This window comes from Helianthus annuus, chromosome 11 (assembly GCF_002127325.2).
Source record: "Helianthus annuus cultivar XRQ/B chromosome 11, HanXRQr2.0-SUNRISE, whole genome shotgun sequence".
NCBI classification, from domain to species: domain Eukaryota; kingdom Viridiplantae; phylum Streptophyta; class Magnoliopsida; order Asterales; family Asteraceae; genus Helianthus; species Helianthus annuus.
Genome location: NC_035443.2, coordinates 3342484 through 3360071, shown reverse-complemented (window position 1 = coordinate 3360071; position 17588 = coordinate 3342484). Strand labels below are relative to the sequence as shown.

General features: G+C 35.7%; 1 long non-coding RNA gene across 1 annotated transcript; it reads right to left on the bottom strand.

Moving 5' to 3' along the window:
• Positions 1-12430: 12430 nt before the first annotated feature.
• LOC118483852 lies at positions 12431-13082 on the bottom strand. Its single transcript, XR_004871899.1, has 2 exons — positions 12924-13082; positions 12431-12662 (listed from the first exon to the last, which is right to left on the bottom strand). It is a non-coding gene; the product is annotated as an uncharacterized LOC118483852 (long non-coding RNA).
• Positions 13083-17588: the final 4506 nt, after the last annotated feature.

Below are 17588 nucleotides of genomic sequence, written 5' to 3'. Positions count from 1 at the left end.
CTTTTAAAATACTATGTTATATAAAATTTTAAGTGTATCGTTGCGACATGAGTATTTTTATCTGTGCTTTGATACAAGTTTTTTTGACTTTTAACTTTTAAGATACGATGTTATATAAATATCAAATATGTCGTTGCGACTTACGTATTTTAATCTATGTCTTGATGTAATTTCTTTCTATAATCCATATGCTCTTTGACATGAAACAAATTTATTTATTGATTTTTATCTTTTGGTTGTTATAACGATGTCAGTACTATGCTAATAAGATAATGATTCGAATAGATAACGACTGCATTCCCACTGCAACACACATAGGGTCTGTTTGGTATGGCATAATGGAATAGATAAGGGAATGAAATGGACGAGATAATGGAATGAACAAAGAAATGAAATGGATCATTACATTCTATAGTCTTGTTTGGTTACCATGCAGTGAAGGAATAAATCATTACATTGTGTTGTTTGATAGGTAAGAAAAGAGGAATGAATTAAATCGGCGATGGGTGGTGGTGGTGATCGGTGGCGGCTAGTGGCGGTGGCAGCGATGGGTGGCGGTGGTGGTGGCGGACGGTGGGAGACGGTGGTCGGTGGTAGTAGTGGTGGGTGGCGGTGGTCGGTGGGTGACAGTTGTTAGCGGCGGCGGCGGCGATGGTCGGGGTTGGCGGTGGTATGCGGTGGAAGGTGGCGGCATGGTGGTGGCGAAGACGGTGGGTGGTGGTGGTTGACGGTAGCGGGTGGTGGCCGCGGAGGATGGTGGTGGTGGTCGGCGGAGGGTGGCGGTAGTGGTCGGGGTGGCGGTTGTCGGTGGTTGCGGGTGGTGGCGATGGTGGTCTATGGTTGTGGCAACGATGACGGTGGGTGGTGCTGGTTAACGGTAGCGGGAGGTGGTCGCGGAGGATGGTAGTGGTGGCCGGCGGAGGGTGGCGGTAGTGTTCGGGGTGGCGGTGGTCGGTGGTGGCGGGTGGCGGCGATGGTGGTCGTGGTGGAGGCGACGGGTGGTGGTGGCGGCGACGACGATGGGTGGTGGTGGTCGACGTTAGCGGGTGGTGGTAGTGAAGGATGGTGGTGGTGGTCGGCGAAGGGTGGCGGTAGTGGTCGGGGTGGCGGTGGTTTGCGATGGCGGGTGGCAGCGATGCTAGTCGATGGCGGTGGCGGCGGGCGACATTGGCGACGGAGGACGGTGGTGGTGGTTGGTGACGACGGCAGGTGGTGGTGGTAGATGGTGGAGGTGATGGGCAGTGTTTGTGACGTAGGCTGAGAGAGGGAATGGAAAAAAAAACAGGGGAATTGATGGAACAAATTTGAGGGAATGGAATGACTTATGTAATGGGTGATTCTATTACGTTGACCAATCAAACACACTTTTTTTCATTCCCTCGCAATAGTTCATTCAATTTCACCTCTCATTCCTGCATACCAAACACTACCGTAAGGAATTCTATTAGTTATTAAAGATGATTAACTTTATTATTAAACTAGGTTTAAAGAAGTTCGCCGCGTTGCGGCGAACGCGGCGAATTTCTTTTGTTATTTAGTCTGTGTTTACATATGTTTTGAAATCACTATGAGCATGTTGCGAATGGAACTGCTGACAAGAATAAAAAAAATGTAGAAAAAAACACTAAAAGATAACCGAAAGAAAATCAATCAAAAAAGTTGTATGGTAACGATGTTGTTCGTACGAAACCCGTGGTCAGAGATGAGCAAATTGTTCTGGGTACCGGTACCAAATTTGCCGAACCGAAAGATCTTAATTACTAATTCGGTACCGACTTTTGGCGTTCTTGGTACCTGTTCACTACCGTTTTTTACCTTCATATACCGGTACCGTAACCGGTATTTACTGATATGTCTAGTACAAAATACAAGAGTATTATTTATGGGTTATAACATTAATACAAACATAAGAGTTAATTACACAAATGGGTCCTGTGGTTTGTACCTATTTTCGCCTTTGGGTACTAACTTTTTTTTTAACAGGTTTAGGTTTTATGGTTTCAATTTTGTAACACCTTTGGGTACTAACACCAAAATTAGTTAATTAATGACTAAAATACCCTTGCATTTTTTTAAGTTTATCAATGTAACACATTTGGGTACTAACAACTAATTTTATTTAAGTTTAAATCAATTTTAAAAAATCTATTTATTTTTTTATTTTCATCTTTTTATTATATCTCTTAATTAACATAAAGTCTATTTATTTTTTTATTTTCATGTTTTTATTAAATTTCTTATTTAACATAAAATCTACTTGTTACACCAATATTTCTTTTAAATAGATTTTTTAATAAAATCTACTAGCTATATAGTTTTATGTAAATTAAAAATTTCTTACTCGTTTTAAATAATGTAAACCTTACTCGTTTTCAATTTTGGATAGAAATGATTGATAATAATAAATATCTTTAATGTAAAAAAAATTTAAGCCTTTTTTAACTCGTTTTTTGTTCATTTACATTTTACTATTTTATAAAGATATTTAATTTACATAAAACTATATGGCCAGGTATTTTAGATAAAACTATATAACTAGGCATTTTAGATAAAACTAAAAAATTTAAGCCTTTTTTAACTCGTTTTTTTGTAAAAAAGATATTTAATTTACATAAAACTATATAGCTAGTATATTTTACTGTTGCAACTAGTAGATTTTATGTAAATTAAATATCTTTCTAAAATGTAAATGAACAAAAAAACGAGTTAAAAAAGGCTTAAATTTTTTTACATTGAAGATATTTGTTATTATCAATCATTTCTATCTAAAATTGAAAACGAGTAAGGTTTACAGTATTTAAAACGTGTAAGAAATTTAATTTACATAAAACTATATAGCTAGTAGATTTTATTTAAAAAATCTATTTAAAAAAATACTAGTGTAACAAGAAGATTTTATGTTAAATAGGAAATTTAATAAAAATATGAAAATAAAAAAATAAATAAACTTTATGTTAATTAAGAGATATAATAAAAAGATGAAAAATAAAAAATAAATAGATTTTGAAAAATTGATTTAAACTTAAATAAAATTAGTTGTTAGTACCCAAATGTGTTACATTGATAAACTTAAAAAAATGTAAGGGTATTTTAGTCATTAACTAACTAATTTTGGTGTTAGTACCCAAAGGTGTTACAAAATTGAAACCATAAAACCTATACCTGTTAAAAAAAAGTTAGTACCCAAAGGCGAAAATAGGTATAAACCACAGGACCCATTTGTGTAATTAACTCCAAACATAAACATAATGAAAAAATGAGGGTTATGAATGTGGAGAGTCAATAAAATTATTATGATGTATTCATAGCGCTCCACATAATGAAATAAAAGAATATATTATTTTATTAATATGCTTGGTGACATTGCGTCGTTAAAAACCTTGTTAGGAAAACCCAGTGGGATAGGGAAAAATAGTGCAATGTGTATTTCCCCCCTGATACTTATGGATCACTTATGTTGCTTCGTTAAAACCTTACTAAGAAAACCCAACAGTAGAAATTTAGTGAAGAGAAAAAAGAGTGCAACGCGTATAATACCCCCTTCCTTTAATATGTGACAGTGTCGATCTTCTGTTAAAGTTGCTCAAAGCCTTTGTAGTCATTGAATTGCCGCTTAATCTCTTGATGTGCAATTCTTTAAACTAAGAAATGATATATGATCTTCATGTCAAACTTCTAGTGTATCATCTATTAAGAATTAGATAAGGATAATATGTTTTATACCATATGATTTAACGATATCTAACTTTCTAGAGATGAACTTTGATACATAAAAAATGCCCTAACATCTTTTGGATGTAGTTTGATTGATATATAAAAATATTATTATAAAAATGCTCGACCCCCAAGCTATCTCTTCAGCAAATATAATGCTATCATCAACATATCTTATGATATTTCTAAACATGATATTGTTGACTCAATAAAACATATGATCTAGTACATCATACTCATATCGCTTTTCTTCAAGATTATCACCGAGTTGATTATACCATGTTTGACTCAACTATTTTGTTCTCCATATATAGAACGTGTTAATTTCATATAATTATTTTTTTATCCTTTAATTCAATGTCTCATGCCTTTACAATCCGTTATAGACGCCATTCCATGTTGACCCATCATGTATGTGAACGCACTTTTCGAGAGTTTTGCCACATAATCATTATCCGTATCATATTAAAAAAAAGTAGTTAACAATTGTTTCGTTTTCATTTCATATTGTACCATCTTTTACATACTTAATTGAGATATCATGATCACCATATGCTTAGTGCCTCATAGGAATTGTATCCTTAAGATGTTTGCTTTTAAGCACTAAATTGCCTCAGGAAACTCATCATGAGTTCCAGTTCGATTCATTTAATTAACTTATACACCAATATAATGTACTTGGATCCGAAATTGTATAATGCAACCTTATCTTTCTCGAGAACTTACTTTACATGATTTTAATAAAATTCAAACCCTTTAGGGATTTCATGTAAATTTCATAGCATATGTTCAAGATACCATCATTATCATATCCTTTAGGGATTTCATGTAAATTTCATTATCATATATTCAAGATACCATAATATCAATTAGACGCATATCAATTTTCTCTAGTATTACTAGACTAAAAAAGTTGTTGCATCCACGAATTGTGCCTAATATTGTATAATTTCACTTTTCTAATATGCTTTCGCACAAAAGTCTCATTTGTATATAACAAATTTTACAACTTTTAGTTATATAAATCATTGGTCCACAAACTTCTAAATTCATGAGAGACAGTTCTGCCTTATTTGTGTCTTTCCATTTTGGTGAATCACTTCACAAATCATTTGTCGACAAATCTAAGTTCTTGATCCTCTTTATTTTCATATTTCAAGCGCTACATTATTGTCAACGACGTCGATATTGTTTCAATTCCACATATATCTAGACATGATATAATTTACCGAGATCTTTTTATTTTTTAGATACCTGAGGTTCTTCTCTGTCCAATGTCTCTTCAAGAAACACTTTTACTATACCTCAATTTGACCATTGTATTACTTGCTCCGTTTTCTAGGTTTCATATTTTTGGAACCGACAAGTCTACCACGCTTTAGATGTGCCATAGACTCATCACTAATGTATGGTTATCTTGCTAGAACACTGATTTTAATTGGAGGACTTGCAGTTGGTACATATGACTTAGCTGATCATTCTATTTAAGTCACTTAATACGTCTTGTAATCCATTCGTTAATACTTTTAAATGAATTATCCTTTTAGCTTTCAGTTCACACTTTTTTTAATCTGAGGATCAAGATAAATTAGTGATAATTCATTCAACTTTTCCAACTGCTTTTTATCTTCCCCTCATCTTGGGAATATTGATTCGTTAAAATGAAAATTAATCAATTGTGTCATAAACAAATCCCACATTTAATACCAATATATAATACCACCCTTCTTTGAGGTCCTATCTTTGTGCATTGTGGTGGAGTAATTACAACATATAACGCAAAACCAAAAACCAATTATAATAGATAGGAAGTTTAGTAACTTGTCGGCTTGATGTGAGTTAAAGTTACATCATTTCAAAACGCATGTTTCCGCATACAAATATGAACTTTTGCTCTCATGATTATTGGCTTTGCAATTAATAGACGGTTTAGTCATCGTTTTCAACAAAAGAAATTCGTGTAACAACCTTTATTACATTTAGCTTAACATTGGTTCTAATAATCACAAGTAAAATAAGAATCAAGATCACCACATTTATCAAGGTTAATACGATACTCAAGAATAACGTACTTGCTATCTTATTAGCTAAGCTACAAGTCTCACAAATTTCATATTGTGAATTTGATAACCATTTAGAGATGTGTCAGTTTCAGATTACTTAATGGAATCATGTTGAGATACACATATCCTCTTATTAGTTTCATAATATTTAGGAATACAAACCATACTTGAGATGGCATATAATTAACTTCCCTTGAAAGAATAAAATGTATGCTTAAGTACAATGAAGAACTCGAACAACTCAACCTGAAAAACCCGATACCTGGAAAAAAAATCGTAGAACACCCTTATCTAGAACATGTTGATCTCTTGCTTACATTGCAAATCATATCAAATTATCAAAATTTATTTAGTTATTAATTATATACATTCATACACACACATATATATTTGTATTAAACGACGGAGTATCAATAATAGATAAGATCCTTTGGCGTTTGCCGACGGATAGGGTTGAAATCGTTTACCCGGATAAAAATATGGGTTGCATATGGATTTCATAATTCAACCCGCTAACCTGCAACCCTTCAACGCGTCAACCTGACACGATTGAAACCCACACCAGAATCATATATCTAAACTGACATGAAATGGCGAATTATGCAACATTTTCTAAACAGACACCACTATGAAGATATGGTAGAACGTATAAGTTTATCGAGACATCGGATAAAGGTTATGAATTTCCATATATAAAGTGTTTATTATTATTATTATTTGAGAAACCTTTTATCGATGTTTCAATTAATTCGTATTAGTCTTATTAGTTAGTGGTTGGAAACATAGAATCAAGTGTTTTTTTTTTTTTTTTTTTTTTTTTTTTTTTTTTTTTCTAAATTAGAAACTTTTATATAGCTTCTGATATAAAAAGTCATATGATTATGTTTAAGGATGTTTATTACAAATTAAAATACTAGTTTCTGGATTGACTAAAGAAAGTGATGCTATTCTAAAAAAACCTTAATAGATATAAAAAAAGGTTTTCCTTAATTTTCATAAACATTTCATGTTTTGAAGAAAAATGTTTTTCAACGTGTGTAAAAAGAATGATTTTTTTTCAGAGAGAATTTAACAAGTTTTGATGTAATTTTTCAAATAGGTAGGGATTCATTGTGAATGCTCAATGAGTTCTTTTTCTCTATCGATAGTTACACTCAAAATCATAAGATGCGAACAATGTTCTCATATATTTACAGATAGATAAATAGTAACATTTTCTCTCTTCTTCACTCATAATTACTTAAAATCACTAACAACCATTCCTTATAATATAATTATCCCACTCATGTAAATACAGGAACTGTTGTGAATGCTCATAGTCAACCTAAAACAAAGTTTCTTTTATATTATTTCTTTTCATATTCATTCAAACCCTATTTTGGGTTGCAATTTGTGTCCATCGAGTAGTCAAATTTAAATAGTTGTTTTTTATTTGACCACTAACTTGTATGACTAGAGAATGGTGGAGGTGGACCATGTGCCATTTAATTTAAATAATAATCCATAACATAATGTTTGGCAAGGTATTATTAAATTATTCAGTCGTTTCTATTTAAATATTAAGCATGCCCATCTGGCCGGTAACGTTGTACTGCTATAGTCATTTAATCGTGGTAAGAAAAATAAACAGAAGCAAACTTTAAAAAAAAGAAATAATTATCAAAATTCTTGACATTCATGGTTTTGCTGTCTTTATAGTTGATGTTCTGATTTTACATTATTCTTTATTCATTGAATCTTGGATTGTTTATGTCTTGTTCAAAAGGTGTACGATGAAATGCATGCAGTTTATTTTGATGTTATTTGGTTATTTTCTTTGTAGTAAATCAGGTATATGCTATAAATGAAGCCTTTATGTAAGAGAAAAATTACAAAATTAGCTAAGAAAAAAGTCAAATTATCAATTTAGCCATCTCATGCGTCCTAGGAAGGCCACTTACAGATCTCAAGTCTTCTGATGCGTCTGCGTGGCCAAGTATTGCGTCCGCCAATCCCCAACTGACACGTGGAAAGACTCATCCCATCCCACACATGAAAGACTCATCCCATGCGTCCACGGACTCATCTCATGCTTGAAAGACTCATCCCATGTTTGAAAGACTCATCCCATGCGTCCGCGGCCATGCGTCCGCAGACTCATCCCATGCGTCTGTGGCCACGTGTCTATTTTTTATTGGGTTTCTCCCCAAGGACTCATCCCATGCTTGAAAGACTCATCCCATACATGTGAGTGGCCTTCCAAGGACGCATAAGGTGGCTAGATTGGTAATTTGATTAAAGTCTTGGCTAGATTGGTAATTTTCTCTTTATGTAATATATATCTTAGATATATGTTAAAGTACTAGCATGCAACCCGTGCGTTATAGCAAACAAAAGAGAAACCCGAATATATAGTGGTAAGAGTGAATTTCAATGATTATCCTTTATCTTTATACCCATTTTCAGAAGTTGTCCTTTATGTTTAAAATTGACGAGTTTTGTCTTTTATGTTTTCATATCATACATGTTTTGTCCTTTAGGTCTAACCCAGTTGGTTTTTTCAGTTAAATTTGGTCATATGCTTTGCACATGAGGGTATTTTTGTCAATTCATATGTAAGTTCAACGGTAGATTTACAGCTCAAAGCTTCTACAACCTTTGAATTGACAAAAATGCCATCATGTGCAAAACACATGACCGAATTTAACTGAAAAAACTAACCGGGTTAGGCCTAAAGGACAAAACGTGTATGATATGAAAACATAAAGGACAAAACTCGTCAATTTGAAACATAAAGGTCAGAACCTGAAAATATGTATAAAAATAAAGGACAATCCTTGAAATTCACTCTATGTTTAACTTGTGTTCAATTCAAGGTTTTTTGTGTTATTTAAGTTAGCTTTATCGCAATATTAAAAAATTGTATTTAACAATAAAAAGTTCTAATAAATACATATAGTTTGTAGTTTTGTATAACAGACAATTATATTGAAATGGATGACCGAGGATGGCGGAGATTATCATTTTGGTGGAACTATTTGAGTTATTCCGGGTTTGGTTTTTTTGTTGTGCCTTCGGAGAGGTGTTTCGTGGGGTGTGATCTGGTCCGGTCCGGTGATATGGGTGTCGAGTTCCAAGCCAATGAGGGTAGAGAGAACTTGTTATCGCCATGAAGGGAAGTTTTGGGGTGTGAGTTTAATAGGGAAATCAAGCTCTTACAGACTAAGGAGCTGTTTGGCAACATCTGAATGGTTAAGTGCTGAATCAGTAAGAGGTCTGAACCATTAAGTGCTGAATCAGTAATAGGGAACCATTAAGAGTCTGTATAATGCTTAACCGTTCAGAGGCAAATGTCTGACCAATTCAGATTAGAGGTCTTAACCATTCAGACTCTGTATAAATCTTAACCATTCAGAGGCAAATGTCTGAACCATTCAGACATTTGCTTGTGAAACAAACAGTTTGAAACATTAAGTGCTGAACGAGTAAGAGACCTGAACCATTAAGAGCTTCATTAAGAGGTAAACAAACAACCCCTAAATAATAGAGGCAATAATGCTGTGATTTGGTAGGAGATATATATGGGATCCTTGTTATTTTGAGGAGGTATTTACGGCATCCTTGATAATTAATACGATCATATTTCCAACATTAACATATTAACTAATGTTTTAAAGTAGAGGAAACACTTCTTGTTGTTGTAATTGTGTTGATTATATTGGTTTGATTTGGGCTTGTTTTCTTCTTCTTGTAGGATTGAAAGAAACCTGTTATCGAATGCAAAGGCCGTCTCATTCTTGTTGGTATACAGACACTCTTGATGTCTCGTTTCTCACTTGCATATCAGTTGAAATTCCAGTAAAGAGGATCGGAGCATGATCCTATCGAAAACTAATTATGGACCGTACGTAATTTGTATTAGTATCTCATACACTCCAACAACTTTGTTTGTTTACAGGTGACTTATATATAAATACTAAGATTAAATAGCGTTACATCTTCAACACCTTGATGCTTCCACGAAGGATGCACTATGATATCATTTTTTTTCGGCTTCCACGCAATTTGCTTTGGCAAGTTCCACACAGGATGTCTTCACAACTCTTTATCGATCCACACAGGTTCGATTCTTGGCCTTCTTTAGATCCCGGGTAGAAATTGGTCTCGTACCACACATGTTCGAGTTCCTGATATGCTTTTCTCTTCCACGGTTCCACTAAGGATCCGGTTCTTCGCATGTCATAGATGGGTTGCTTCTATAACAAGGTTCAACTAAGGATCTGGTTCTTAACACACAATGTCTTTCTTGGATCCTCCTTGAGTATATCCAAGTATTTATTAGTTTAATTAAAGTGTTCAAATATTTACATAACCTAACACATTTATTTATACTAACAAATCACATGGAAAATAAGCTAATGTAAACTAACACCAATTCAAACCCAACTAAATAAAACTATAATCCAATCGAATAATTATATCTACCCGTTTGAACATTTTTGCTGACCAAGGGAAAGAGAATACAACATGAGTTGAAACTCAAAGTGTATTGAGTTTTGTTGTTTTCAAGGTACAAAATGTCAAACCTAAGACCAAATTTTAATAACTTTATTGCTTCAGTTACTACACAACAAAATTAGTTAACAGTTTTTAAATACTAAAAGCAGTCTAGATGTCGACACTCGACAGTATTCAGTCTTGATCCTCCTTGAGTATATCCAAGTATTTATTAGTTTAATTTACCCGATCATTTAGTTAATCGTATATGCACGCTATTTGTGTGTTATTTTGTTTTTCTGAAGCAATAAAAGTTTTTTATTCCAAAATAATGAATATAAACAAAGACGATTACAGACTAATAGCAGGTAAATGAGCAAAGTGTACACTTTTAACTGAGGAAATGGGATAAACACAAGGTAGGGGGGGGGGGGGGGGCGTTTTTTTACTTGAAGCAAATAAGCATGAGGTTAAGCCCATATTTGGAAAGCTTCATTTTTTTGATAATTATATAAAATAATAGTCACACACCTTCATATATAATTGATGTCTGTCTTTAGTGACATGCAAAAACCGAAATAAACTAGTAGCTAGAGTAAGTCGGATATCGAACCAGAGGAGGATTGTGGAAAGTGTCGAATGAAAAGTATTAACTAATTACTACTGAATTGGGAAATCGGTGTGATTGATTATAAGAATTATCTAAATTAACAAATAAAAATTGAGAAAAAGATTGAGTTGTAAGAAACAATGATGAGAGAAGGTGATCACTCCGGGATTTAGATTCTGTAATTACTAATAACCTAGTTCTGATTTTATTGGATGCTATTGATTGAATAGTAAATCTGTCACATCTACCAATTACCTATGCAGTTCAAAATCTTAATATTAATTGATCAGATAAATATTAAAACAAACATACATAGAAATCATTCAATCAACAAAAACATAATTGGATTCAAAACACAATTATAACTCTGACTGTCACTCAGGATTTGTCTGTCACACAAATAATATAATTATGTAAATAGTCGGCTGTCACCCGACTACAAATCCAAATCTCAATACAAAACAAAAACTAGAATAAAAAAGTGTCTCACAAGAATCGTTCACCCAGAGTGTCCACAAGAGATTTAGCCGCTCATCTCGGTTGACTCATCTTCGCCATGGTTGAAACCCCGTTCAAAAACCCTTGCTGCCGTCGAATATGATAGATCATGTGAATCTTCACTTTTCTTGTTTTATCATAGCGGCTTTCCTCCAAACTCTCCTTCACGTCAGTATGGCCCAAGAAGTGACTGCCAGCCCATTAATCCACGTGATGCTTAGAAGTCCACCCAATATGTCGGTCCAATGAAACAAAAGTCCAGCCGCCACTTATGTATGCGTAGATGTGATGTTGAGACTTATGTTTCTTCTTTCAATAAAAATAATCGTGCCCTTCCAAAGTGTGCATCTCTTGGTCTCCTTGATGTATGTGGCAGCCTCAAAAGAATTACTAAAATAATGGCCCCAATGGCTGATGTGAATGATGATGCTGATGACCCAAAGTCCACATGACTTCTTTTTAATCCCCCAATTAATGTTACTAATGTTGATAATGATTCATTAAAATAATATTGCCATCAAAAGTCATATGCCTTTTGTATCTCCTGTATGCGAGCCCGTAGTCACACGTGATGTCTGCCTCTCTCCTATTCGGCCCATGAAGTTTAATTGGATGATGCTCTCATTTTCAATGTTGGCCCATGTGCGTCATTATTTTGCGTTCTTTACACATTCAAGCTACATGTTAACTTGTAACAGCTCCCAAATAATATAATATAGTGTTTCGACTATCATCCTTCATAATTCTGTTTCATCACTAAACTCTCCAAACTTCATCGTTTTAAGCCGATTAACCTGTAAAACCACATATTTGCGTAGTTAACATATTCAAAGCGTATAATCACATGAACGACAGTAAAACACGTAAATTAAGCACATTAACACTCGGATTTCACACTCTCCATCAATAATCTACCACAAACCTTTAAGGGTCGTTTCGTCTTTAGTAGAATTGGCTTTGCAATTCAAAAGAGGGTTGCGGCGCAACTTGTTGTCCGTTTACCTGCCACTTGTTTGTAATTTGTTACTTTGGCATTTTAAGGAAAATAAAGATGAAAAAAAAAAAATTATTATCACAATATTACATACACTTCATAACAAATACTGCATACAACATAAATAACAATATTTCACCTTTTATTCATACTAGCATAGTTGCTATTGATGACTCAATCCAATCATATGTCGTAATTATATTTACATACATGGGTAATGGGTTAACTCAATCATTTGGCTCATCCTCCCAGCACTCCCAACAACCGGCCCTATCTTTTGGTTGGTTTTTTGGTTGAAACATGGATCCTGTATAGAGTAAACACAAATAAAACTAATATGATCGATCAACATACATCGATCCAAACACACACAAACATATATGTATGTATATAATTGAATTCATATGAGAATATTACAATGAGAAAAAAATGTTCCCACGAAATTGTGAATATAGAAACACGACGTGTTTTACTCACGCAAAATAAATTGTTCGTAAAAATATAGTCTTGTCACATGATTGCAAGACGCAAAATAGTGTATCTATACATTTATCGTTAGTAATCATACCTCGTGGGTTGATAACTTGGTGTTGTGGAGAGCTCTGAAGGAGGTTTCTTCCTCCGGATGTAATCAGGACAAGTGTAAAAAGAACTATTAAGAACAACCCAACATCACTCAACTTCATTTTCAGAAACCGTTATGCTGGTGATGGTGCAATGCTTTGATTATAAAGAATAAAAAACAAAGGGCAATGGTTGAAATGATCAAAACGAATAACATTAATTATGAACTTATACACATCAGGAGGTTGATATTTCAACATCTTGAAGGGTTCCTTTGTAGGGATTTTCCAAGTAATGATCCGTTGAACATGATTTTTCCAAGTAATATTTCCTTCACATTTTGCGTATATGAACTTAATTTTTTTAAGTTGGTATTTTCAACGTCTTGAAGAAGGATCTTTCTTGGCACTTACATTTTGAGGCTTCATGACATTTTCAGTGCCCGCAAACATAGACATGTATGTTTTTTTTTTTTTTTTTTTTTTTTTTTTTTTTTTTGAACGGCCGACATAAATTATTTTATTAAATTGTAGCAAGATGCTACCCGCCAACTTTACAAAATACATGGAACCAACACCAAAATCACAAAGAATTACATAATTCTAAACGCTAGATATTAAACCGACTCCAATCTCCCCACGTCATTGACACCATTTTTGCTCTATTTCTTACCCAAAGGAACGCCATAGCTTTGATCTCATCTAAGATCTTCGTTGTGTGCGGAACCGAGTTATTAAAAACGGAGTCGTTTCTTAGCTTCCAAAGGCTCCAAATAGTTGTCAGAATCACCGCATGAATCACCTTCTTCTTCGTTGAATTACTGGAGCATGTTTCATGTAGGAACAGCACATCATTCAAATCGAACGCATATATTGGCGGGATGTTACACCAATCCGCAATGTTTTGCCATATCATTTGAGCGAACTGGCATGCTACGAATAAATGTTCGGACGTTTCTGCATAATCACCACAAAGAACACACAAATTATTTTGGACCGAGATATTCCGTGACGCCAGTGCACACTTTGTCGGTAACCTTTCCATTGCTGCCCTCCAAGCCACAATAGACACCTTTTTTGGGACCCAATTATTCCACTTAAAAACCTTTGCAGGAGCTACACGGTTCACCGAACTTAAAACTTTTTTAATCCCAGCCACACAGAATACACCATCAGAAGCATACTGCCATTTCCATAGGTCCCTACCCAAACCCATATTTAGTCCACTCACCAAAGAGATCAGCTGTAATAATTGACTTTGGCAAGCATCATCAAAATCCGGCTGAGTCCAGGCCCACAAGAAGACAGGCCCAAACTCCCCAATGCACATCCGATCCGCCAACCTGCATGTCTTGTTTGATTCAACCTTAAATAAATTAGGGAATTTAGCATATAAAGGTTGTGGGTCCGCCCAGGCATCTAACCAAAATTGTATGCTTTCTCCATTTACAGGTACTGCGGAAATAGCTCTACTTAAATCAATTCCGGCACCAAGAAGACACGGTTTTATACTCATGATACCCTTCCATGGACCCGCAATCGATACTTTAACCGGGAAATCATTCCAGACTCTATTATTATGATGTAAAGCCCAGACTACTCTTCGCCATAAACTATATTTTTCGGTTTTAAACCTCCACCACCACTTAGCCAACATGGCTAAATTAGTGTCTCTAATAGAGCCGAAACCCAACCCACCAAACTCAACCGGAGCAATTGTTTTTTCCCATGCTACCCAATTCATTTTAGCTTTATCTTCCGAGCCACCCCAAAAAAACACCCTTCTAATCTTATCAAGAGCACTCAACACCTTAGCCGGAGCTTTAAATAAGGATAGGTAGTAGGTTGGCAAGGAATTTAAAACCGACTTTATCAAGGTAATTCTTCCACCATATGAAAGGGTTTTGGCTTTCCATATCGAAAGCCTATTCCTAAACACGTCTACCACAGATTTCCAATTCCGGGCCAAATTCATGTTAGCCCCAACTGGAAGCCCAAGATGGATAAAAGGAAACGTACCTTTCTTACATCGCAAATAACTCGCCATTTGTTGAACTTCTTGGTCGCTGACTCCAATCCCGTATATGCTACACTTAGCTAAGTTAACCTTGAGGCCGGAAGCTAGATAAAAACATCTAAGAAGCCGTCTCAGGTTATTAATATTGGTAATCGACCAATCACCAATGAACATCACATCATCCGCATACGAGAGATGAGACAGGGTTAGGCCATCAGCAGAGATTTTGATACCGTTAAACAATCCAGATGAAGTTGCCTTATTCATGGCACATGTTAGGGCTTCCATCACAATTACAAATAAAAACGGAGATAGCGGGTCACCTTGCCTAAGACCGCGTGAGCAATCAAACTCTCTTGTTGGAGACCCATTAACTAAAACCGAAGCTCTAGCTGAATAGAGAGTCGCCATCACCCAAGATCTCCATCTACTCGGAAAATTCATCTGAGCCATAATCGAGTTTAGAAAGGACCAGTTCACCGAATCATACGCTTTATTGATATCTACTTTGAAGAACATTCCACTTCGCTTGTACTTTTTTAGCCAACCGAAAACTTCATTAAGAACCAGTGGGCCATCCATGATATTTCTGCCAGCTAAAAAGGCTGATTGTTGTTCAGAAATTAACTTCCCCATCACACTTTTAAGACGATTGACAAGCACCTTTGAGATTACTTTGTTAATCACGCCAATCAAACTAATCGGCCTGAAGTCGGTTGGGCCAACTGGATCTTTTACCTTAGGAATTAAGGCTATAAAAGATGATGTGCAACACTTATTTATAGAGCCCTCCTCATAAAATTTATTAAACAACCTGACCAAGTCATCCTGGAGCCCAACCCAACACTTTTTAATAAACTTAAAATTGAAACCATCCGGCCCAGGAGCACGTTCACCTTCACATTCCCAAACAGCCTCTTTAATTTCCACCACCGAAAAAGGATTCTCTAGCTTAGCTGCCTCAAGATCCGAAATTTTAGCGATATTAGGACACACCATCACCGGTCTAATTGGCATAGGTTCCGAAAACTGGTTTTGGAAAAACTCAAACAGAGCTTCTTTAATAGCTAGAGGATTAGTATTCCATTCTCCGTCAATCAATAAACCATTCAACCTATTCGTACTGATATTTGAATTAATAATATGATGAAAATAAGCAGTATTTTCATCACCTTCAATAGCCCACTTGGACCTAGATTTCTGGCGCAAATCCAACTGTTTTATTCTTTCAAATTCAGCCACATAGTTCCGACATTCCGCCCGTTCAGCCAGTTCATCTTCCTCAAGAGTTCTTTCTTCCGCCAGGTTCTCAATGATTTCCAATCTCCTCTTTTTTCCACCATAGATCCCATCTCTTCTTTCTTTTTCCTGTTTCAGCCAAGATTTGATTTTATTTTTAAGCCACCTTAATTTAATCGCAAAGGCCAGATCCTCCGGCCCCGAGAACTGAAACACACCACAGTTTTGTAGAACAAATTCGAGAAACCCAGAAAACTCAAACCATGAATTAAAGAATCTGAAAGGGATATGCCCAAAATCTGATTGAACAGTAGAAAGCACAATTGGCCGGTGATCCGAAACTTCCCTAGCCAAAGCAACAACGCTCGCATTTGGCCAATTCTCCCTAAACCCCAAGCATACTAGAAAACGGTCCAACTTACTCAGCTTTTTACCATTATCCGAAATATAGGTGAAATTTCCACCACCCATATTATATTCCACAAGGCCGGCTGCAAGAATAAAATCATTAAAGGCCCTCGCACTAGCTTCCACAAATTCTGAGTTCTTACGCTCACTTTCATCCCGCACATCATTAAAGTCCCCCATCATGACCCATAACCCTTGTAGAGAGTTCCTAAACCCCATAATTTCCGACCAAACACCACGTCTACTACTAGCATCATTTGGAGCATATATATTAACAACATTAATTTTGCATCCCGTCTGAACCAAAAAACCCGAGACAATAATAAAGTGTCTATTATAATAAGTGTCTACACACCTGAAGACTGCTGGGGACCAGAGACAAGCAAGACCACCGGATCTGCCTTGAGAGTCCACAACAGCAACCTTAAATTCAGCTCGACCCCAAAACTGGTTAAATCTAAACGACTCTGACATCTGTAATTTCGTTTCCTGAATGGCGAGAAAATGAATACCATAACTAGTTTTAATCCCTCTGATCCAATCCGCCTTACGACTACTCCGCACCCCCCTTAGATTGATGGATAAACAATTCATCGAAAACAGTTTTCTTCACCTTCTTTAACAATCAGCTCCTCAGTAGCCGACAAGAACCCACTTAGGTCAACACCAATCATTGCTCCAACCTGTACCGTAGCTTCGACTTCATTCCTTAGGTTTGCATCTTCAATCCGGACTTCATGACTCTCTTGGGCCTGAACAGTGACTTCAACTGGCTCAACTACCTCTTGATTTAAAGAATCAGTACCCCCAGCTCCTAGATCTTCACAAGCATACTCTTCGTTTCCAGAGACTTCCACCAACGGAGAGTTAAGATCCAATGAAACCGATCCAGACTTATTGGGCATACCAAAAATTTTCTGTGAAGGCCCTTGCATAGACCCAATAGACGGTGGGCTACGGTCATCACGGTTTCTTTTACCCAAACTGATAATGGGAGTTGGGCCAT